The sequence below is a fragment of the Biomphalaria glabrata genome, chromosome 17 (genome assembly GCF_947242115.1).
Source record: "Biomphalaria glabrata chromosome 17, xgBioGlab47.1, whole genome shotgun sequence".
Lineage (NCBI taxonomy): Eukaryota > Metazoa > Mollusca > Gastropoda > Planorbidae > Biomphalaria > Biomphalaria glabrata.
The window spans coordinates 3,136,659-3,160,968 of record NC_074727.1 but is presented as its reverse complement, the minus strand read 5'-3'; the positions used below and the strand labels follow the sequence as shown (position 1 = coordinate 3,160,968).

Below are 24,310 nucleotides of genomic sequence, written 5' to 3'. Positions count from 1 at the left end.
TATTAGTCAAAGTTGTAAGACTAAATACTCAGTTAGTGCTTTACAATTGGTGCTCAAAATTTCTTACCTACACGGACTTTCTTTTTTTCTAACGCTTAAACTTTCTCACTATCTGAAGTTTGTGGATATTTAGAAAAGTTTTTAGTTGCGCTACACTGGCCATTGAGTTTGTTTTTGAAATAGGCAGATTTTAAAGAGGATAATATGATTTTAGGAAAGCTTTTTTTTTTTAGGAATGATAGAACATTACTCAATTCAAATGTTGTGCTTAAAGTTTTTTTTTCTTGGTGCGGGGGGGGGGGGGGGACAAAAAAGCTTGTTAAGTGGACAAAAATAATTGATAATAATTAATGTTCCATTTCATTTACTTTAATTATAATTCATTATGTCCTACACATAGCCATCATTATGTTAATCTAGAAATGTAAGACGATTTGGAATGGCATTGACTATTTGTTCTGCCCTTCAACAAACCAGACTATCAGAAATATTTTTTTTTTTACAATGTACTTACATCTCATGTATGCGCTTCCTTAAGGAAGTCTCATGCTTTAAGAAAAACAAAAGTTTTAAATCTATACCTTCAGAAAACTTAAGCCTGGACTATTCACATTGATAGCTGTAACATTATATACTTGTAAATTCACTTGCAGACTTTTTTCAAAGTGAACATTAACTATCTATAATGTACATAAGCATAATCTCTAACCAACAGGCTACTGATCAGCTCTAGTCTCTGTTTCATTAGCAAAAACAACCCATTTCATTCCTTGAAGTAAAATTTGTCCAGAATTTCAAACATTACTTTATCAAATAAATCTTGAAATAAAACACAACTCTCTTGCGATTATCTTCATGTGTGGGCCTAGTACAAATTGATATCAGTTTCTTAGCTTGAAAGAAATAGTATAAGAATAAAAAAAAAAAGGTTGATAAAGATAGCATTAAATCTTTCACATTGGTTGTATTTGTATCAGAATTAAAGCATTTTTATTTTCATTAAAGTTATTTGTTATCAATTATTAGCCTCTTTGGCCTGTTAGATGTAGACTTGTTAGACCTGTTAGATCTTGGCTTGTAGACCTAATTGATCACAGCCATATTATAGTATTATTTTTTGAAGGCATATTTGAAGTTACTTAAATATATTTTCAGTTATCTCAAAGAAAATATTAATCCTTATTACTGTACTTTGAAACCTGTGGGCAGTCTAGACCAATAGCTCATTGCCACGTTGCAGGTCTGTACAATGTGGCAACGAGCTATTGGTCTAAACTGCCCGCAGGTTGTGAAGTTGCAGGTCAGTGTTCAGATATTCTATAAGGATTGGTCTCGGCTAGATTGTTTCTTGAACTATTTGTTTGTTTTCTGATATTTAGGCTAAACATTAATTTAATCTGCTTTAATTAACATCAATACATCTAAGCATGTTCAAAGATTGGCCATTGGCATAGCCTTCAGTTATGTCAGTTGGAGTATACTGTTTTAACTTCCCACCATTTCTGCATACATGCATATATCATGATAAGTCAGTTTTCATTTTGAAACCATTTTGTTCAATCAATATGTTTATCAGTAAATTCATTTAGGTTGGGTTTTTTTGGGGTTTTTTTTTGTTGCTTTTCTTTATGTTGAGTTACTATGCAAATTAGAATAATTAATATTTCCTGAAGTAATGGCATCTCACATGGTGTATACAAAAATAGGCGTTAAAAGAGATGAAGATTTCACTAAGGAAAAATATAACAGCTTTTGAGAAAAACATTGTGTCTAAGTAATTCCTTCTCCCCTTGTAGAATGTTAATACACCAATATTATTTAACAACTGCTTAGTTTGTTTTATATATTTCTGTACTGTCGGTTCTGGTGTATGGGACCACATCAGGCTCTGATAGTTTAAAAAGTTAGCATACGTGTCCTGTGTTACAAGATGGGATTGGTGCTTTGGGATTTAGTCAGAAAAAGCGGCTAGTTCCATTAACCAAAAGCAAATAAATAGTTGAGTATAGTTAATATTCATTGTTAACTATAACCTGTTTTTTTGAAATACTGGACAGCTGTTGTTGTTGTTTTATCCCTTACAGTCTTCAAACGTATACTTTACAATTGTTTTTCTTTTCATATTTAAGTCAATTGTTTTCTAGATACTCAAGCTGTATTATTGACTTTATAAAACTTATCATTGTATAGACATTTTTACATTCATTTCACAAAGAATTATAGATTGTTTACTACTGTACAATTTTTTTTCAATGTGAAGGTTTTACTTCAAAGAATTATAGATTGTTTACTACTGTACAATTTTTTTTCAATGTGAAGGTTTTACTTGGCTTTGGATCTGAAGATTCTACTTATAAATCTTACTGGTATTTTGTGCAAGCAGGGGTGTTTCCATAGGCTTGAGAAATAATTCCCACATGTTCAGGGTGTATTTGATTATGACTGTTGTTCCCAAATGCTTGAAGTCATGACTGCTGTGAGGTGAGCAGGATCCACATTGGAAAAATAAAATGGCATTGTAGAGGTCAGACAGATTTAAGGATTTGTAGAAGAGGTTAATGGGGGTGGAGCATTGCTCTTGTCACATGACTTCCTTGTAAAACTGTAGGCCAGATTCTAAAGATCTCATCACTTACCTGTCTTGACAGAATGCTTTTCATTTGGAATGTACATTGAAAAGTTGCTGTAATGATCACTTTTTAAAATTGTTTTTTTTTTCTTTACATTTATTTTATTAATTGCTATGTAATGTTTACTGCTAATTGTTATTGTTTTAGGTGATAGACTTTGTAATATTTACATGTTTTTATTTAAAAAGATAAAAGGCTGTAATCGGTTTTCTTCTGAGACATAGACAAAGACATACACCTAATGTTTAATAAATCGGTTTGGGAGAGTTCGTATAACTCAAGTTTTAATTTTGTTCTCAACAGAAGTCAATTTATTCGACATTCTGTTTATCATGATATGAGTGGTAGCCATGGTGTGCACCATCTTTTTTTTTGTTCTTCAGCTGAGTCCCATACCTTGTTGTGGGCATAAGGAAGACCATTAACAGGGCATTATTGTAGAGTGTGTCTTAGCAGTAACAGATTTAACCAAGTCTATCAAATGCAGACTCTTCAATTTGTCTCTTATAGGCCACAGTGGTGCTTCTTAGATGAAAAATGGCAAACTTTCTCTGGTGTCATATTGTATGTCTTCATTCTAATGGTATTGGCGTGCGTGCGTGCGTGTGTGTGTGTGCTAAAGCAACCTTTTTTCATACACAAAGGAGAACTGCTAGTCTCTTCCTTTGCCAGTATATTAGCCACATCTTTTCATGGTAATCACAACAAATTTCTAATTAAGGTTAACTCTTTCTCTCCGTCATTATTTTCCACGTTTCAACAGAATTCTTCCTATTGCTGAGCCAGTATTTCACTACTCTTTTTCAATTAAGCTCTAAAAACCTTTTCATTTGTTATCAGAAAAATGTTTTAGTTGGGATAGAGTTAAAGGGGACTGCATGCACTTTTTAAATAAGACTAAAGTAAAGATTATAATTGCTGAGCAGTATTTCACTACTCTTTTTTAATTAAGCTCTAAAAACCTTTTTGTTTGTTATCAGAAAAATGTTTTAGTTGGTATAGAGTTAATGGGGACTGCATGCACTTTTTAAATAAGACTAAAGTAAAGTTTATAAAATCAAACATTAATTTAATTTAATGAGTTCAAATCAACGATGGTATCGTCAGTTAGGAGAGAAAGAGTTAATAAAGAAGTCTTAGTTTTTTACATAGGCTAGCATGTACTGAAGCAGTACCAGATTGCTGGGACTGGGCTTGTCTTCCAGGTCACACTGTTAGCTGAGCGGTGTATAATATTTATTCCTGGAAGAAGTTGTTATAAATCTTGAGTCGAAATTTTCAGTGAATTGTTGATGATGAGTCGGGTGGTGAGCCCAAAGTGGGCCAAAGAGCTGAAGGAAGTTAAAGCATTTCCAGAAAAAAAAAATGTTTATATAAAATCTGTGTTGATTAAAATTACTGGAGGAGAAAAATCTTTTTGACTCGCACAATAAACTTTCAGACAATAATTATTTTTTACATTTTTTTTTTGTCTGCAGATGAATCAGATTATCTCATTATTATTGTCCAGTTCAGTGTTTCCCAAACTTTTTTCATTAATGGGACACTTAGTACATTCTGAGTACAGGTATGGATGGCTGCCTGGTCGTGCGGTTTGCGCGCTGGACTGTCGTTCGAATTTATCGATGGTCGAGGGTTCAGATCCTGCCCGCTCCCATCCCCCGTTGTCCTGCGGGAGGTTTGGACTAGGAAGTAAACTATCTTCAACTCTGAAGGAACATCCGAAACATGTAAAACAAATAAAACAGGTATTGAGCGGAAAACTTTGCTTATTTTTTTAAGAGATAAATTCCTGTGTAGGCCTACTAGTTGATTATTCCTGTAGTTCGTGGAACACCAACGCAGGCCTCATGGATCACTAAGTGTTCTGCAGAACACAGTTTGGGAAACACTGGTCTAATTACAGAGTAAATAAGGGCGGGCCTTTTTAATCCTATTCTAAAGTGGGCCTTTTAGTCCTATTCTAAAGTGGGCCTTTTAGTCCTATTCTAAAGTGGGCCTTTTTAATCCAATTCTAAAGTGGGCCTTTTAGTCCTATTCTAAAGTGGGCCTTTTAGTCCTATTCTAAAGTGGGCCTTGTAGTCTTAGTTCAGGTTAAAAAGAAAATGTAATAGTGAATTTGGTCTGTATTAAGGGCAAAAGGTCCACATGGAGTAGCACAATGTTGTTGTTTTGATTATTTTGTTATTATTTACTTAGAAAATGAATTCATTGTTTGTTGTTTTTTTTTTGTTATTCCCATTGACACATAGGCAAGCAGTGTTTTTTGTAGGCACACATGTTGGCTTCATTCTATGTGCAGCATTATTCAAACAAAATGGCTGTCTTTTATGGACTTAATTCTGCTAAAAATATTTTGTTTCTTGTTTTTGTATGCCAGACAAGGTTTTCAATTGGTTCTACTTTTTTTTTATTTTTTAAAGGATTTAGATTTACATAGTTTTGTTTGCCCTTACAGATTATGGGCCTTTGGTACATATCTTGGACCCTTATAGTCTTTAGCCCTAGACTAGAAATACTTTATCTTTTTACACCGAAATTTTCAATCTACAAATGTAAGAATGTATTTATCGTGATCGCACTTTCTTTTCTATTTCTTTTGTGTGGTTTCACCAAAACTACATAGTATGTATCTAAACCACAAGAGTCCAAATTAACAAAACTTAGGGGGAAGTAATTTACAAACATTTATTTTGCCTTTTTCTCGCTATTGATTAAAAGACAGAAATGGGTAAATTACCTCCCATTACTTAATACTTAGATGATGCATTTGCTAACCTGTGTACTAAATATTTAGCAGTTTCAATATGTGACGTTTTAGTTAATTGACAGTATTGCAGTTGTCGTTTATGTCTATATATATATTTATATTTTTTTTCTTTATTTATTTGTACTTATTTTGGTAAACAAAATTTGACTAAAATGGCATTCTCTTTTCTTTTTTAACATGTGACAAAGTCAGAGGGCTACCAGTTTTCTGATGTGTGATTTTATTATTATACAATTATTATTTTCCAAAGTACTAGGCCTGTACGCTACAAATGATATTTTTTGTCAGAGCTATTTCCCTTATTTATTGTACACTCACACAATGATAAAACAAAACTTTTCTCAATACAACTAATTTTATAGATCTAGATCTACATGATATATAGGTCAGTGTATTTGTTACATGTGTTGATCTTCCGGTCTGGATATTTTGTTCATGTGTGTTCAGTTGAACAAATGGTGTTATGATTTAATAAACAAATTGAAAACATGTAAGATGTCTTTTTGCGATTTGTTCATTGTTAGGCGTGTTAGTGATTAAGATGTTATTTTATGTAAGCTCATAAACTACTGGGCTTGCGTAGTCAAGTCAAACTCATTCGAAATCGAAGATATCGCCATTATTTATAATATACTATTATTTTATACTTCTGCTCTCATTAAATTGACAGTTATAGTCAGTGTTTTTTTTGTGTGTGACGGTACGCACCGGTACGGCGTACCGGCAACTTTTTCAGTGTGGGGAAGAAATTATTTCTTTTCTTGTATTTTAACGTTTATTATTAATTTATTAGTAGTTAAAAGTTAGGCAATCCATCACTGAGTATCGGCACCTATTTCTTTACAAAAAAAAAAGCACTGGTTATAAGTTATTCTTTTATATCAGAAGGCAATACAGGGCCGGGTTTGGATTATTGTAGGCCCTAGGCGAAGTAGATTTGGTGGCCCCAATGAAACAGAAAAATAAGGAGTGAAAAAAAAAAGTTAAATTTATTAAATAAAGTACCAGGTGACCGAGCCTTGCTCGGAGGAATAATAATAATAATAATCTTTATTATCCGTAAGGAAATTTGTCTTACAATTTGTGCATTACACCAAACAAAAAACATTATAACTATAAGAAACCAAAGTGTACATTCACACCAGACTCACTCATAATTTACAGGTGACAAAGTTTACACCAGATTGTTCTTATTTAATGACTTGACTACCAATCCAAAGTGTTGCTTTTGTGTACTTCTCAAATGGTTACATTCAGACTTGTAATATTGCAACTAGTATATTCATTATGGCTTTAGTACGAATCATCAAGTTATGCAATTTTGTTTAGTGTTTCTTATACAGGCCCAGCGTGACTGACGGACTATAAGAAGTTCATATCGGCATTTACATGAACATTGCTGTTTGTAGTGCAGACTTGCCACCGTATATCCATGAAGGAGCGCAAACATCTTTGGTAAAAGCGTTCAAGAAGTCTTAGCTGCGCTTTGTATAGTACCCATGTTTCAGATCCACATAGAAAGGTTGAGAGAACCACTGCTGATTTTTGTAGGCAGGCAGAGCGATTTATTTTGCCACACACTCTTTCTTGGAGGCGTCCAAAAGCACCTCTGACCCTAGCAGTCGCTTAGTAACCTCACTTGAAAGCAATGCGTCATTTCATACTATGCTTCCCAGATCTATGAAGTTATCTTCCCAGATCTATAAAGTTATCTACCCAGATCTATAAAGTTATCTACCCAGATCTATAAAGTTATCTACCACGTTAAGAGGGTGCCCAGTCACGGCGATCTTTGGGGTTGAGTAGATTTTATTGGGCGACTTCTGTAACATGACTTCAGTTTTTTTCCGAGGTTTATAGTAAAACAATAAAAGACGGCAGCGTACGCAAATTCGTTAACCGCGTCCTGGAGATTATGTTCAGTGTGGGCAAATAAGGCGTACAGAAACTGTGTTATCTCTTTTATTTTGGTATGGGGGCTGTAAGACGTCGAAGATTTAACGCATGGTAATAGTTCATCAGCAAAAACAAATATTACCCTGCACAGTAGGACTATGTTAATTATTCTAAGCGATCTAAACTGGTAGGACTATGTTAATTATTCTATGCGATCTAAACTGGTAGGACTATGTTAATTATTCTAAGCGATCTAAACTGGTAGGACTATGTTAATTATTCTAAGCGATCTAAACTGGTAGGACTATGTTAATTATTCTAAGCGATGTAAACTGGTAGGACTATGTTAATTATTCTAAGCGATGTAAACTGGTAGGACTATGTTAATTATTCTAAGCGATCTAAACTGGTAGGACTATGTTAATTATTCTAAGCGATCTAAACTGGTAGGACTATGTTAATTATTCTATGCGATCTAAACTGGTAGGACTATGTTAATTATTCTATGCGATCTAAACTGGTAGGACTATGTTAATTATTCTATGCGATCTAAACTGGTAGGACTATGTTAATTATTCTATGCGATCTAAACTGGTAGGACTATGTTAATTATTCTAAGCGATCTAAACTGGTAGGACTATGTTAATTATTCTAACCGATCTAAACTGGTAGGACTATGTTAATTATTCTAAGCGATCTAAACTGGTAGGACTATGTTAATTATTCTAAGCGATCTAAACTGGTAGGACTATGTTAATTATTCTAAGCGATCTAAACTGGTAGGACTATGTTAATTATTCTATGCGATCTAAACTGGTAGGTCTATGTTAATTATTCTAAGCGATCTAAACTGGTAGGACTATGTTGATTATTCTAAGCGATCTAAACTGGTAGGACTATGTTGATTATTCTAAGCGATCTAAACTGGTAGGACTGTGTTTATTATTCTAAGCGATCTAAACTGGTAGGTCTATGTTAATTATTCTAAGCGATCTAAACTGGTAGGTCTATGTTAATTATTCTAAGCGATTCTAAACTGGTAGGACTATGTTAATTATTCTATGCGATCTAAACTGGTAGGTCTATGTTAATTATTCTAAGCGATTCTAAACTGGTAGGACTATGTTGATTATTCTAAGCGATCTAAACTGGTAGGTCTATGTTAATTATTCTAAGCGATCTAAACTGATAGGACTATGTTGATTATTCTAAGCGATCTAAACTGGTAGGACTATGTTAATTATTCTATGCGATCTAAACTGATAGGACTATGTTAATTATTCTAAGCGATTCTAAACTGGTAGGACTATGTTAATTATTCTAAGCGATCTAAACTGGTAGGTCTATGTTAATTATTCTAAGCGATTCTAAACTGGTAGGACTATGTTGATCATTCTAAGCGATCTAAACTGGTAGGTCTATGTTGATTATTCTAAGCGATCTAAACTGGTAGGACTGTGTTTATTATTCTAAGCGATCTAAACTGGTAGGTCTATGTTAATTATTCTAAGCGATCTAAACTGGTAGGTCTATGTTAATTATTCTAAGCGATTCTAAACTGGTAGGACTATGTTAATTATTCTATGCGATCTAAACTGGTAGGTCTATGTTAATTATTCTAAGCGATTCTAAACTGGTAGGACTATGTTGATTATTCTAAGCGATCTAAACTGGTAGGTCTATGTTAATTATTCTAAGCGATCTAAACTGATAGGACTATGTTGATTATTCTAAGCGATCTAAACTGGTAGGACTATGTTAATTATTCTATGCGATCTAAACTGATAGGACTATGTTAATTATTCTAAGCGATTCTAAACTGGTAGGACTATGTTAATTATTCTAAGCGATCTAAACTGGTAGGTCTATGTTAATTATTCTAAGCGATTCTAAACTGGTAGGACTATGTTGATCATTCTAAGCGATCTAAACTGGTAGGTCTATGTTAATTATTCTAAGCGATCTAAACTGATAGGACTATGTTGATTATTCTAAGCGATGTAAACTGGTAGGACTATGTTAATTATTCTAAGCGATCTAAACTGGTAGGACTATGTTGATTATTCTAAGCGATGTAAACTGGTAGGACTATGTTAATTATTCTAAGCGATCTAAACTGATAGGACTATGTTGATTATTCTAAGCGATCTAAACTGGTAGGACTATGTTGATTATTCTAAGCGATCTAAACTGGTAGGTCTATGTTAATTATTCTAAGCGATTCTAAACTGGTAGGACTATGTTGATTATTCTAAGCGATCTAAACTGATAGGACTATGTTGATTATTCTAAGCGATCTAAACTGGTAGGACTATGTTAATTATTCTAAGCGATCTAAACTGGTAGGACTATGTTAATTATTCTAAGCTATCTAAACTGGTAGGACTATGTTAATTATTCTAAGCGATCTAATCTGGTAGGACTATGTTAATTATTCTAAGCGATCTAAACTGGTAGGACTATGTTAATTTTTCTAAGCTATCTAAACTGGGTATAGTCAGTCATTTGCTTTGAAAAGAATACTTGAGCTAGCAGATTTTAAAATGTCAACTCTTTGTTTAATAAGTTAAAATACATTTTAACAAGGAGTCAAACTAAATACTTAATTGAAACTTTTATCGACTGCATAGGGAGGTTCGTACATAAAGAATGGATTCGAGTCACCAATCAGCACAGTTTAAAACCATCCAATATACGAATATGCACCACTTCTGACTAAACATATAGTTTTTCACTTCTGAATTTTTACTATTATATCAATATTAATCGACTTGAAAGAAAATACTTCTATGTAAAATATTGTAGTTATCGTTCTTTTGACAGAAGATATACGGCATGTGATGTGTGGATGAGTGACCAGAGTCGCTTGGCTGCTTATCAAATGGGCTCGAGTTTTAATCCAGACTCGAGCAGAGTTATGTTTGCTGAGCGCAGGACGGAAACCTGTTTACAGGTACCCCCCCCCCCTTCTCCACAACCGTCCCACAAAAAGATTGGACCATAGCACTGTGTGAATGCCGTAAGAATGAAAGTTACACTATAAAAAGATTGGACCATAGCACTGTGTGAATGACGTAAGAATGAAAGTTACACTATAAAAAGATTGGACCTTAGCACTGTGTGAATGACGTAAGAATGAAAGTTACACTATAAAAAGATTGGACCATAGCACTGTGTGAATGCCGTAAGAATGAAAGTAACACTATAAAAAGATTGGACCATAGCACCGTGAATGACGTAAGAATGAAAGTTACACTATAAAAAGATTGGACCATAGCACCGTGAATGCTGTAAGAATGAAAGTTACACTATAAAAAGATTGGACCATAGCACTGTGTGAATGACGTAAGAATGAAAGTTACACTATAAAAAAGATTGGACCATAGCACTGTGAATGCCGTAAGAATGAAAGTTACACTATAAAAAAGATTGGACCATAGCACTGTGAATGCCGTAAGAATGAAAGTTACACTATAAAAAGATTGGACCATAGCACTGTGTGAATGCCGTAAGAATGAAAGTTACACTATAAAAAGATTGGACCATAGCACTGTGTGAATGCCGTAAGAATGAAAGTTACACTATAAAAAGATTGGACCATAGCACTGTGTGAATGCCGTAAGAATGAAAGTTACACTATAAAAAGATTGGACCATAGCACTGTGTGAATGCCGTAAGAATGAAAGTTACACTATAAAAAGATTGGACCATAGCACTGTGTGAATGCCGTAAGAATGAAAGTTACACTATAAAAGGGTATTCAGTATTAAAGTTTTACAATGCAATTCAGAAATATTCATCGTTTTTATATTGTACTTTAATAATGCACTGACTTTTACAAACACCGGCCCTAGTAACCTAATATATCTATACTAGTCTACCGGCGGCGTAGCATACGCCGCTATTTTGCAGGGCCAACCTAAGGCCACTGCAACCTATGCGACCTCAGTGGGCCCAGCACTTTTATAGGACCCGCGCTAATTTTAGGTGTATAAATTATTAAATTAAACCATTTTATAACTTATAACATATTTCCGCGGCCTCCTGTCAGGAGGTCCTGGAAATCTCCTGAAATTGCAAAATATACGAAAAAGTCCTGGAAATATCCGGAAATTATTAAAATCTTTTGAAAACTCATACAAATCTCCTGAAAATTCTTTTTTTTTTCGCTCTTAAATTACCTAGGATAACTCCCTCCGTCCGAGTTGCAAAAATAAAAGAGTGATCTTTCCATTGTGTCCAAACTCTTGAGCGTGCTCTGTCGCTTCGATAGTTACTACAGAGTAGATTACTTCCCCCACCCCTTTTTTTTTAACGTGAGTTAGAGAAAAAAAAAAGAGTGATATTGCAACGGTCCTGGCCTGCTATGTTGTGACTACGTGTTCTCTCCCCTCCCCCTGTCTTGTTTTCTCGTGGACTATCCGCAGAGTGATCTTTCCTTTACTCCTTACTACTCGACAAAACTCTTGAGGGAAGAAGATATATATATATATATATATATATATATATATAGATAGATAGATAGATAGATAGATAGATAGATAGATAGATAGATAGATAGATATAGATTAGCTTATGCTAATCAATAAAAATAATAAACACTCCCCCAATCAAGCTTACATTTTGTACCTCATATGAGACTTTATGGGAGAGAACAATGCTTCTATTTATAACCTAGTACTTTAGTACAAGGTAGGCTGTTCGTTATTTCTAAAAAAACAACAACTTAGATTTAGATTTAGATCTATGTAGTTATCAGGCTACAGATAGTGTATAGAAGTATTGTAGATTAGCCTTTCTTGGGATTTACGATTACCAGTAATCATTTAACTATATTTATCAATAGAATTTAGAGAAGGAAAAAATGTAGGTGTCCCCGGGGATGTAGGAAAGGAGAGGAGAAGGTTTCGTCCATCTACAAAGAATAATACAGAATGAAAGTTTTACCAACTCGCAATGTGAATGATCCACTGAGTGTTTGGGAAAGAGGGGGGGGAGCATTTAACACGTAAAGATGTTTATCACTTGCCATTAGAATATTCAATAAGAGAGGACCAAGCAACTATTTAGAAACATTATCACTTTGAATACCAAACTAAATGACAAAATGAATATCTTATCTTATATAATTCAGACGTTACTTCATAAAAGAAGATGATTGCGTCCTACGCGTCATGCATGTTAACCAACGGTTGGCTGGCTCAGGCAACCCATTCCATGCTGTAATAGCACTAGGGAAGAAGGAGCATTTGTACAAATTTGTCCTAGCGTATGGAACGAGGAATGTGTCTTTTGGATTTTTTTTTTATTAGGTTTTGTTTTTGTATTTGAAGATTATGGTTCAGTATTTTATGTATGATTGCTACTTTACTTTTGACTCTTCTATCCTGAAGGCTTTCTAAATTTAGTGATTTTACTAAAAGTGTTACTCTAGTTAAATGTGAATATTCGTTTGTTATGAATCTCACTGCTCTATTTTGTGTCTGTTTCAGTTTCTTAACGTTTTTGAATTGAGGGGTCCCAAACGGAGGATGCACATTCTATTATTATTGAAACTAACTGAAAGAAATATCGTTAACAAACTGATGCTGGTAACAACGTTGAGGGCAACACTGTACAGGTCGTGTGATTTGCGCTCTGGACTGTCGTCTCGATAATCCTGGGTTGGAAACCTTCCCGCCGCCATTTTTTTTCGCCGTTCTGTGTGTGACGATACGAAACTTGCATGCAAAAGTTCATTTGAGTTTTTCCCAGCAAACCGTGAGAAACTTTAATTTTTAACTTAAAACAATTATTTTCTTGTCCACCCACAACTAATTTCTTTTAGGATTTATCTCCCCCTGCACGGTTTCTCACGGGACGAATCTCCACGTGAAATATTAACTAGCCTCTCTAGGGCTAACTTTTAATTTTGACCGCTGTGCAAGTGACCGCACACAATAGTCCCTTCACGCTGCGGCCTAATAGCTTTTCACACCTACCCCCCCCCCCCCCCCCGCGGGATACACATCGCTCTAAGAATAGCATTGCACTCGGGCTGGACAGATACATATTCGCTTAAGACTTTACTCTCACGGTAGGCAACGAATATTGACCATAAATCTGACCTGACGCCTGACATCTCCGGTACATCGATACATGTGAGAAAATCAGCTAGATATCTTCCCCACCCGTTAAATGAAAAGTCCCAACTATATATAGAGAGAGACCAAAGCATTCCAAGTTAGGCCCGCTAGGATTCATACAGTCTCCTCTGTTAGGAAGTTTAGTTGTGAGTATTCATTAGGGACAAACGGGTAATTTTAAACATTTTACTATGCTTATTTTATCTTATAGGAATGCGTGAGTACACAACCACGTTCCCCGTCATTACATTATGACTTTATTATGTATGTATCTTGTACTATTTCATGTCAATGCTATATCTTCATATAGTATTATTAATGCCGCTATGGTTGTCTACATTTGAAACTATAGTTATTACATTTAATTTGTTATGTTTCATCCATTCCTGTATTTTAGTGATTGATGTAAACAATACCCTTTAGTGAATCTAAGTACTGTCTAAGAACTTAGATCGCAGTGCTCTAAACTTACAGAGCCTATGTGAAATTAATTATTTCACATTTCTGTTGTATATCCCTCATGCATGTTATTATGTCTCCCACCCTTGTGAACTTATAGTTCCTTGGATGAATGTAATTTTGATTAACTATATCAAACCCTTATTAATGTAGCCATATCCCTAATATTTTATTTTCATCTTATCCTTTAGTATATAATATGCTCATTCCCCATTTTACTGTAACTGATTACTTATCGTCGTAATCAAATTTAATGGATGAATCTTGACTAGTATCATCCTACATTGTACAGTAGCACATTTATTGTGGTTATCTTACTTATATCCTTTTGTTATTGAGTTATATGCGCATGCTTTAAGATCTTATAACTAATTGTCTTAAATGCCTTATTGGGATTGATACCAATGCCTACATCTGATTGATTGCAAGGCATTTGGGAATCCCTGCTCAATGCCTTTAGGAGGTTCCTAATTGTCTGTCTTATCCCCAGCCTGGTTGCTACCCCTGGTTGCTACCCCTGATTGCTACCCCTGGTTGCTACACCCGACTGCTATAACTACCAGATCTCGATAGAAAGCTGTAACCGGAGCAGACCACACCAGATACCCCCCCCCCCCCCAATTACATACCTGTTAGCAAGAAGGCATTGCCTACTGTCCTTGGCCCTATCATATTGCCCAGTGTCCACAGTGCACTATACTGCCCAGTATCATCTGCCCAGTACCCGGCCCCAAACTGTCCACTGCCCAATAGCTATTGCCTAATGCCGACAGATTAGAGCAACCTTCGCAGCAGAAGATAAACTGGTGTTGAGTTAGCACGGCTCTCTACGAGCTAGAGACCACAGCTGAGAGATCACCCCACTACAACTTAGTCTGCAGCACCAACCCTCTCTACTGCTAAACAGGCAGCGGCCTCACCCTAGAGCCAGCTTGCCTACAGCATAGAGAATATCCCGAGCCGACGTCCTAAGACAGAGCCGGATGACTCATCCTTCTGAGTGCCAGTCCTTCGACCGCCAGAAGACGACCCAAGGGCTAGCAGCTAAGAAAATAAGTAGCAGACATAGGAACATTCTTCTCCTCCAATCACTCAATAATTAGCAATCCATGATGAACAGTTATGTTAGATATTAGCACCTTCTTTTATTTTCTTAATTATAATTTTATTTGATCATTTATCTTTTGTAAACTTTCATTTATTAAATCATTTTATTTATAAACGTATAATATTGGTCTGTTCTTACTGTTAGTTGCGGTGTGCCTGTACAAAATCTTATATGTGAGCGGGATAAAATTAATATTTCTCCCCCTAGACTTAAAACAAACAAGCCAAATATTAACTAATTAACGTCTCGTCACACTGTGTAGGTTTTTGGCAAGGATATAAAAAACTTGAATCTAGAAGAACATCGGTAACATGCAAACAAAACAAAAACAACTTTCCAGAACATTGTTCCCTGTCACGGATGAATGTGTGTATGTATGTATAATCTATTTTTACGTTCTGCGCAAATGACCGGAAGTGTGTTTTGTTGTCAGAGGTTGATCAAACAGAGACCAGCGTGTGTGATATGCAGTAAAGCGGATTAAAGTTTATGTGTTTGACCTAGTGGTTTCATTGTTTTATTTCGTTAACTAAAGCTGAACCAGGGACACCTAGACGTAGCGAGACCTAAGGTAGTTTCTACCGAGTTGTAAGTAGATAAAGTTATATAATAGGAAAGCTGTGACACATACCACGCTACGCTGGATACACAACAGATAACGCGCTACTCAGAACACATGACACACTGCACAGAAAACACTACAAAGGACACACTAAACAGAATACACTAATTTCTCATACATTAGAAAGGATTCATTTGGAATTTTTAAAGTTTTATTTTAAAAGAGCTCTATCTAAATTGAATGTACGCCACCAAGTTTAACACTGCTTCATTATGTTTGAAACTAATCTGTGCTTTGTTAATATTAGCTTACTTCTATATAATTATACTTTCACTTGACTTTGACATCGTGGACGTGAGACTGTAGTGTTTTCTTTTTACTCTTACGTGACATCATGGGCGTGAGCCTGTAGTGTTTTTTTACTCCTACGTGACATCATGGGCGTGAGACTTGTTTTAAAATTACTTCTACGTGACATCATGGGCGTGAGACTTTTTTTTAAAATTATTTCTACGTGACATCATGGGTGTGAGACTTTTTTTAAAATTATTTCTACGTGACATCATGGGTGTGAGACTTGTTTTAAAATTATTTCTACGTGACATCATGGGCGTGAGACTTTAAAAAAAAATTATTACTCCTACGTGACATCATGGGCGTGAGACTTTAAAAAAAAAATTATTACTCCTACGTGACATCATGGGTGTGAGACTTTTTTAAAAATTACTCCTACGTGACATCATGGGCGTGAGACTTTTTTAAAAATTACTCCTACGTGACATCATGGGCGTGAGACTTGTTTTAAAATTACTCCTTCATGACATCATGGGCGTGAGACTTGTTTTAAAATTACTCCTACCGTGACATCATGGGCGTGAGACTTGTTTTAAAATTACTCCTACCGTGACATCATGGGCGTGAGACTTGTTTTAAAATTACTCCTACCGTGACATCATGGGCGTGAGACTTGTTTTAAAATTACTCCTACATGACATCATGGGCGTGAGACTTGTTTTAAAATTACTCCTACGTGACATCATGGGCGTGAGACTTTTAAAAAAAATTACTCCTACGTGACATCATGGGCGTGAGACTTGTTTTAAAATTACTCCTACGTGACATCATGGGCGTGAGACTTTTTTTAAAATTACTCCTACGTGACATCGTGGGCGTGAGACTTGTTTTAAAATTACTCCTACGTGACATCATGGGCGTGAGACTTTTAAAAAAAATTACTCCTACGTGACATCATGGGCGTGAGACTTGTTTTAAAATTACTCCTACGTGACATCATGGGCGTGAGACTTTTTTTAAAATTACACCTACGTGACATCATGGGCGTGAGACTTGTTTTAAAATTACTCCTACGTGAAATCATGGGCGTGAGACTTTTTTTTAAATCACTCCTACGTGACATCATGGACGTGAGACTTTTTAAAAAAAATTACACCTACGTGACATCATGGGCGTGAGACTTGTTTTAAAATTACTCCTACGTGACATCATGGGCGTGAGACGGTTGTTTAATATTTAGTCCTACTTAGATTACATGTCAATGAAACTTAAAAAGGAAGACCTCCTTAACTCTTTTAGACAGACAGAAAGCAAACATTTTCCCTATCAGACCTTACAACAATCTCTAAGGCAGATGATGTAAATGTTGTCTGTTTCTGTGGCTCACGGTTAACGAGGGTGTCATGTGGCCAGCACAACGACCAACCTCCTTTAGTTCCCCCCCCCCCCAACTTACGTTAGGTACCCATTAGAGCTGGACTCAGAGGCACCCTAAAGATCCTGAAATTAAAATTCCCAGTCTTCACCAGGATGGCTGCCTGGTTTGCGCGCTGGACAATCGTTTGAATTTATCGATGGTCCCGGGTTCAAACCCTGCCCGCTCCCATCCCCCGTCGTCATGCGGGAGGTTTGAACTAGGAAGTAAACTATCTTCAACTCTGAAGGAACGTCCGAAACATGTCAAACATTTTACAAACAGACATTCGAACCCGAGACTCCTCGGTTTCGAAGCCAAGCGCTTTAACACTTTAACACTCAGCCACCTCGCCTTCTAGACAGACAGAGCTATTACTTTTTCATGTGGATCATTATTTCTCTTATGTTCAATACGGGGGAGGGGGTAAATAGTTACTATTGTCACGAGTGACTTACATTTGCAGTTCTGTTTACTTTTATTTCTGAAATTTCTTTTTCTTTATTTGAATTTGAGACTTCTCTCGATTTCTTCATCTACTATTTCTTCTCTCCCTTTCTCTCTATCACTCCCGCCCTCCCTCTCTTCATGTTCTAATCTATATTAATACTTTCCATTGACTGTAAACATCTCCTGGGTTTGCCATCCTTATGTTGCTGTTGTATTCCTTCTCCGTATGTCAAACAGTGTAAGTACGTCATAAACCCACACTTTTGAGAATATTTATACTTCACCGATCATCAATTGCTACTAACAGCATATGCACAGTGCATTATAGATGCGTACCACAGTTGGCAAGTGGTTCTTTCCTCCTTCCATTTTCTCTCCATTTTTTAAAGTGGAAAATAACACAAAAAAAACCCAAGCCTGCTGTGTAAAAAAGAAGAGCAGGCGACAATATCATCGTAAACATTCAAAACACTGAAAAACGTTTATCTAGGAGGCTTGTTATAAAAGTGTGATACAGTTAAACGCTAGGAAAATGCTGGGCTTGGGGCCAAAAAGAAAAGCAGGGGCTTTGCAAGTATATCTTTCTATTTACCACCAGTGCCGGCTCACCATAGAGCCACATTGCTTGCAGGCTGTTGCAAGGAATATATTATTTCTTCTGAAATTACCTGATATGTCAAGGCTGCACATGACACAACCATAGGGTCACATATCTACATGAATACTTGCCTTGAGTATGGAGGTTTACTAATGTTTTCTAAACTTCATAATATAAGAACCGAGATAGTAATTTAGTGAAATCCTTGAGAGATATCGATAGACAGTTCAATAGAAACAGTTACTATCTTGAGACAGTTGGAGGTCACTTACAAAGGCTTTGCGATACACATCTTCAGACCAAAAGAAAAGCCATCCCCGATGACAGACGTAGACGGCGAAAAGAATATCTAAATCGACCAACGGCGGAAAATGGTTATGTTTGCGCTGCATTTGGCAAAATATGTAGGTCGCAGCTGAGGCTGCGTACCCACGGGAAATACTGCATTCCTCATTAATCTTCGGACTCATGCCTTATTATTATCAGATTCTTAAAGAAGAAATATATATATATTTTTAATTGAGTATAGTTGTAAAGTAGTCAATATCAGCTTATAAACCTTTAAACAAAATGTTGTAACATACATATTGCTTAACTCTTTCTCTCCGGAATTATTTTTCCACGTTTTGCAGGGATTTTTTTATTTTGCACAATACTATTTCACTACCCTTGTTATAATTGGGCTTCAATAGCTTTGTTGTTTGTTATCAGAAAATGTTGTATTTGGTATAGAATTAAAGGGAGATGCATGCTCTATTTATATCATTCAAAGTCAAGTTAAAAAAATTAAACATTAATTTAATTTAATGAGGTCAAAATCAAAGATGGTATCGTCGATTAGGAGAGTAAGAGTTAATAAAATGTTTACTGCAAGGACCTATATATGTCTGTGGTTTGCTGTTAATATTTTGCGTTGATGTCATATAGTAGACATCTTTATTTTTAGCTAAAAATCTGCCTAGTAGACTTTTATATTGTTTAGAGCTTATAGTTTTTTTTATTTGAGACAAAATAAGGTCTTAAACTAAATTAAACAACAAAATTGAAATTGAAACTTAACTTTAATGCAAAGATAAAGGCACATTTCTTATCCCATATGCTAAGACAAATACGTACAAGTGCCCCTTCTTTCTTGTTCCCTTAGAGCGTGGAACAGGTTGCCTGCATTAGCCAGAAAACCAATGACTTAGTAGATTAGTATCTAATCAACATGCTAAACTAGATGAACACAGGACAAACTTATGATATATAATACATTTATATTATACAATCTTCGCTTTTCAAGGTCGGTCTGTAATTTATAAGATCAGATCTACATATTAAGTGGAGACTCGGTGAGTTGTACAGCGCTTGGCTTCTAAACCGAGGCGTCCCGGTTTCGAATCCGGGTGAAGACTGAGATTTTTTTTTTTATTTCGGGATCTCAGCTCTAATTGGTTTTCGGACATTAGTTGGAGAAAAGGAAAAGGCGTCTGGTCGTTGTGCTGGCCAGATAACACCCTCACTAACTGTAGGTCGCAACGTCTGAAACTTTATTTTACTTTTTACTTTATTTACTGAAATATGGGAAGCGTGGTCGAGAGGCTAAGTACGCTTGAACTTGGCGTGGCTTGGCTACCTATGAAGGTGGCTTATGGTTCGACACCCGACTCAAGCATAGTTGTGTTTACTGAGGCAGCACGGAAAAACCTTCTCCTAGATACCCCCTCCCCCCCCCCCCAACTGGTCCACAACTGAGATTGGACCAAAGCGCTCTAAGCATGCTATAAGCATGAAAGTAGCGCTATATAAAAGCCATAATTTAATACACAAATAAAATCACAAGACAGTAAAAACGGAGTAAATGTTCGATTAGTTCTCATTCCACTCTTCTGTGCCAATTAGAGATTAAACATAATAAAATCAAGGGCTCAGATTTATTCTTTTGATTGGGCTCTCTTGTCGCCAATGTTGAAAAAAAAAACAAGAATACAGTAAATATTCCAAGATCTTATCACCTTAAGTAAAAAAAAAACTATCAGGTATTTCAGAAAAACAATCTCTGAAATTAGCGAGAACAAGAGGGAAGACATCTTGTGTTTTGAGCATCTTCCAACCAAAACAAGTTCTAAAAACATTCTGTAATAATAATACCACTTCTGCTATCTAGAATGAGAGTGTTCTTCTCGTTTCATCTTCACGCGAAGGCGAGTGATGTCTGGCAGAATGAAGAACCCTGTCGTAGAAAACATATAGATTTTCGTTTATTCATATTTTGTTATTGATAATAGGTGCTGAGTTTTCTCTAAGCCAAGAAATACGGTAAGCACGTCACCGTATTATGTATTTATTTCAAGGTTAAAGTAGTTTGTATCAGTAAGAATTTATTGGTAGATCTACATGAATAAATATTAAGAAAAGTCTATTTGTAATAGATCTACATCTTTTCATTTTTGTTAAGTGTTTAAAAAAGAGTGGATTGTGGATTGTAGATTTCTTTATGTGCAATAGGTTTTCTAAGAAACCAGTTCTCTGAGCAACCGATTCCCTAGCCACGATATCTTTTTTACAATCGGTTCTCTCGATTTTTAAGATCCGTTTTTACATTATTTAAATAATAAAATCCAGAAACTTAGGAAAAGAAGAAAAATATGGAGAAATGTGTGTGCGTGTGTGGGGCGGGGAATTGGATTGCAAATCTCAATTAGTTATCTGGCATAGATTATATATATATACAGTACTAATGAAAATAACTTGTTATCAATTTCTCAAAATGTTGCCTGTGTTCTTGAGACCAAGAAGTTGTTATGATATAATGGCCTCTTTCAGTCGCGAAGCGATTATGGATCATCTGATTAAATTGAGGTGAATGCCTGGGCATTAGCTGAGGTCGGAACGATGTCGCCCACACATAAGTTCCCCCTCTCCTGGCAGGTTCTGCCAGGATGTATCACGGGGTTCTGCAAACTGCCTAAGGATAGTCTGATTTTTCCTCAGGGTTAACTCTCGAAGCCTTTGCCATGATTGGGTATAGCTGCAAGGCATCAGAGGTTTGAATTCAGAATTTTCTTTCTCCTAGGTGGGCAGTCAGCCATGGCTAACGAGCCTCTCCTTACCCGAAGCTTACTGGCTTAGGCGCCAGTTACTCGTCTTCGCCCCTTCTCCTGTTAGTGAAAACAGTTCCGCCGGACTCAATATCGAGCAACACTTGAAGGCTAGGCGTTGGATGGTTGTCAGAGGCTAATTGAGACGCATGCCATTAGGAACCATTTTAAGGGTAGATAATTGCTTATATCCATTACCACTTACGGCAATGACAACCTTGCGGAGCCTGTTATGTTATGAAGTAGGCCCAAAAGAAATGCCCTCTCAATGATACAATGTAAAAGAAATGTTCATTTAATACGTGTCAATGACAATAAATCTGGTTCTTGTACTGCTATTATCTATCAATGTTATTTTTTACACCATTAGGCATTCAATCTATTTTTTTTTCAGACACCCTACGGCACAGATCAAAGTTTCATGTTTTGTGGGGGATACATGTGAAATGTGGACATGTTGGAGTTTAACTGTCATTTATTTCTTTGGAGCTTAAAGAAATCGACATATGCCACGACTTTTGTATATCGGAAGTTTTAATGGGATTTACACAATTTTTTAAAATAGAGATTTGTAGAAAATAAACAGTGAAGTGTTCTTTCACGTGATCGTCTGTTAGCCAATCAAATTAAACGAAACATTTTTTTTTCTTTGACTACTGATTATCATATAGCTTTCTTTTTTTGGACCGTAATAATATTTTTAAATATATCTAACAGTCGTGTAGCTAGGGATTTGGGGGCCCAGGTGGTTTGATCCTTTTTAGCGGCCCCTGCATTTTGGCATTTGACATCATGACATTAGATAATGTACTTACTAAAAAAAAAAAACAAGTCTAACTTCCAATTCCAATGATTAAGAGCGTTTTTATTGTCAAGATAATGTACAAGTGTAAATCTAGATTCATATTGCCTGACGTCGTGCTTTCTGTGAAGCAAATGACATCTAAATCATGGCAGTGGCGAAATATTTAATGTGAAAAAAAAAAAAGGAAATTCATTTGAGGCACCCTAAAGTGGGTTTTCTGGAAGACTTTCAAATTTGGACCCCTCTCCACCCACCCTAGCTACGCCACTGATATCTAAGTGCAATATTAGCCACGTGAAATACTGCACTCTTTAATCTTCGGACCTGAAGACACGCCTTATTTATTTAGCCTATCAATTACTGTGATGTTTCATGATTTCAAACTACATTCTATATAATTGTGGGCCATAGAGGTTTGGAGAATTTTAATACATTAACTCCTCTCCTAACTGACGATACCAACGTTGATTCCACCAGAATGTGGTAAATAATTACGGAGAGAAAGAGTTAAGGAATCTTAATAATTGTTATATCTTTTAGTTAACAATCTCTGGGATGTACGCCTCATTTCCAAACATGTTAAACATTCACATTTTCTTTGCTTGCTGTTGCTTGATTGTTGGATCGAGGCCAGATTTCGTCTGCCAAAAGGGCCAATTTGTTTATTTTCATTATTTTGGCCCTCCAGTTTGTCTGGGATGTGAGCCAGACACTTACATGTCGGAAGACAATCACACGAACATCAACTGCAGCCCTTGCTCCAGGGTGAACGTCCACGCCTTTGAAACACTGCTCAAAGAATGCACGGCCACGTCGGACACTGTGATTGGCTGTATTCCAGGCTACTACAAGACGATGGGTGGCGCCCACGGGCACGTCGACCTTGACTGTCAGCGGTGCAAACAATGCGAAGGCGCCAACAGCGCTGTTGTCAGAAATTGTACCGAAACAAGCGACACCGTATGCTGCAGACGTCCTGGCATGTTTTTGGATTGCAGCGACCATGGCGAATACGTTTGCCAAAGAGGGCAGTTCCTAGACCTTAACGCCCCTACCGGGCCCAAATGTTTGGACTGCCCCCCGGGAACGTATTCCGACAAGGACAATCACAGAGACACAAACTGCGCCCCGTGCACCCGACCTAACGCCATAGAACACGAGAAAGTGGAATTCAACTGCACTTCTTTCAGTGACTCTGTCATCGGTTGCGCGGAAGGATTTTTCCGCGTTGTGAGGCACAGCCTTTCCTACCAGGACGTGGACTGTCTGCGATGCAGCAACTGCGAGGAGAGGCAAATGTACACCGCTAGGCCGTGCGGAGAGACATTTGATGCCGTCTGCTGCCAGAGGCCAGGGGCGATGATCCAGGAGATGGGGGAGGAGGGCCGAGGAATCTGCTTAGATGAACACACAAACTAAACCTGTGATAGAACAAAAAAATCAAAACACGAACTTGACCTGTGTTTACAAGAGGTGCTAACAAGGAGTTCAATTTTAAGATGATTATATTTTAAAAATTATAACGTTCAAACCAGTATTTTTTTCTTCAAGATATACATATTCTATTTATGTGAATGTTTCTATTGTGTTATTTTTATATGAGAAAAGAGTCCTTGTAATCACAACAAATTTCCATAAGGATCAATAAAGCAATCTTAGTCTTTAACTTTCAAATTTCTAGTAAAATTGTTAAGACTGGAATGTTTAATTTTGGGATTTTGTTTAGGGCGCCTTTTGAGTCCACCCAGCTCTTATGGGTACGCGACATTAGTTGGGGAAAGTTAAAGTGGTTGGTCGTTGTGTTGGCCACATGACACCCTAGATCAGCGGTTCTCAACCTTTTTAGCTCGGCGACCCTTTTTACTATTCCCCACCATGCTGCGACCCCCAACCGTAAATATTCTAAAGTAACAGCGCTTTCGATAATGTTATAAAAATCGTAATCCATAGTTCTGTTGGTCTTAGGCGACCCCTGCAAAATCGTCATTCGACCCCCAAGAGGGTCACGACCCACAGGTTGAGAACCTCTGCCCTAGATAATCAGAATTCGAACCCGGGTATTTAGGCCTATAAGTCTACGAAGAGTTTATAAAGTTCTAATGATAGGCCTATAGAT

At 36.5% G+C, this 24,310-nt stretch overlaps 1 long non-coding RNA gene across 1 annotated transcript; it reads left to right on the top strand.

The window, feature by feature from the left end:
- Nucleotides 1-1,603: 1,603 nt before the first annotated feature.
- LOC129923685 (uncharacterized) lies at nucleotides 1,604-5,894 on the top strand. The gene is made up of 2 exons (XR_008775688.1): nucleotides 1,604-2,260; nucleotides 2,320-5,894. It is a non-coding gene; the product is annotated as an uncharacterized LOC129923685 (long non-coding RNA).
- Nucleotides 5,895-24,310: the final 18,416 nt, after the last annotated feature.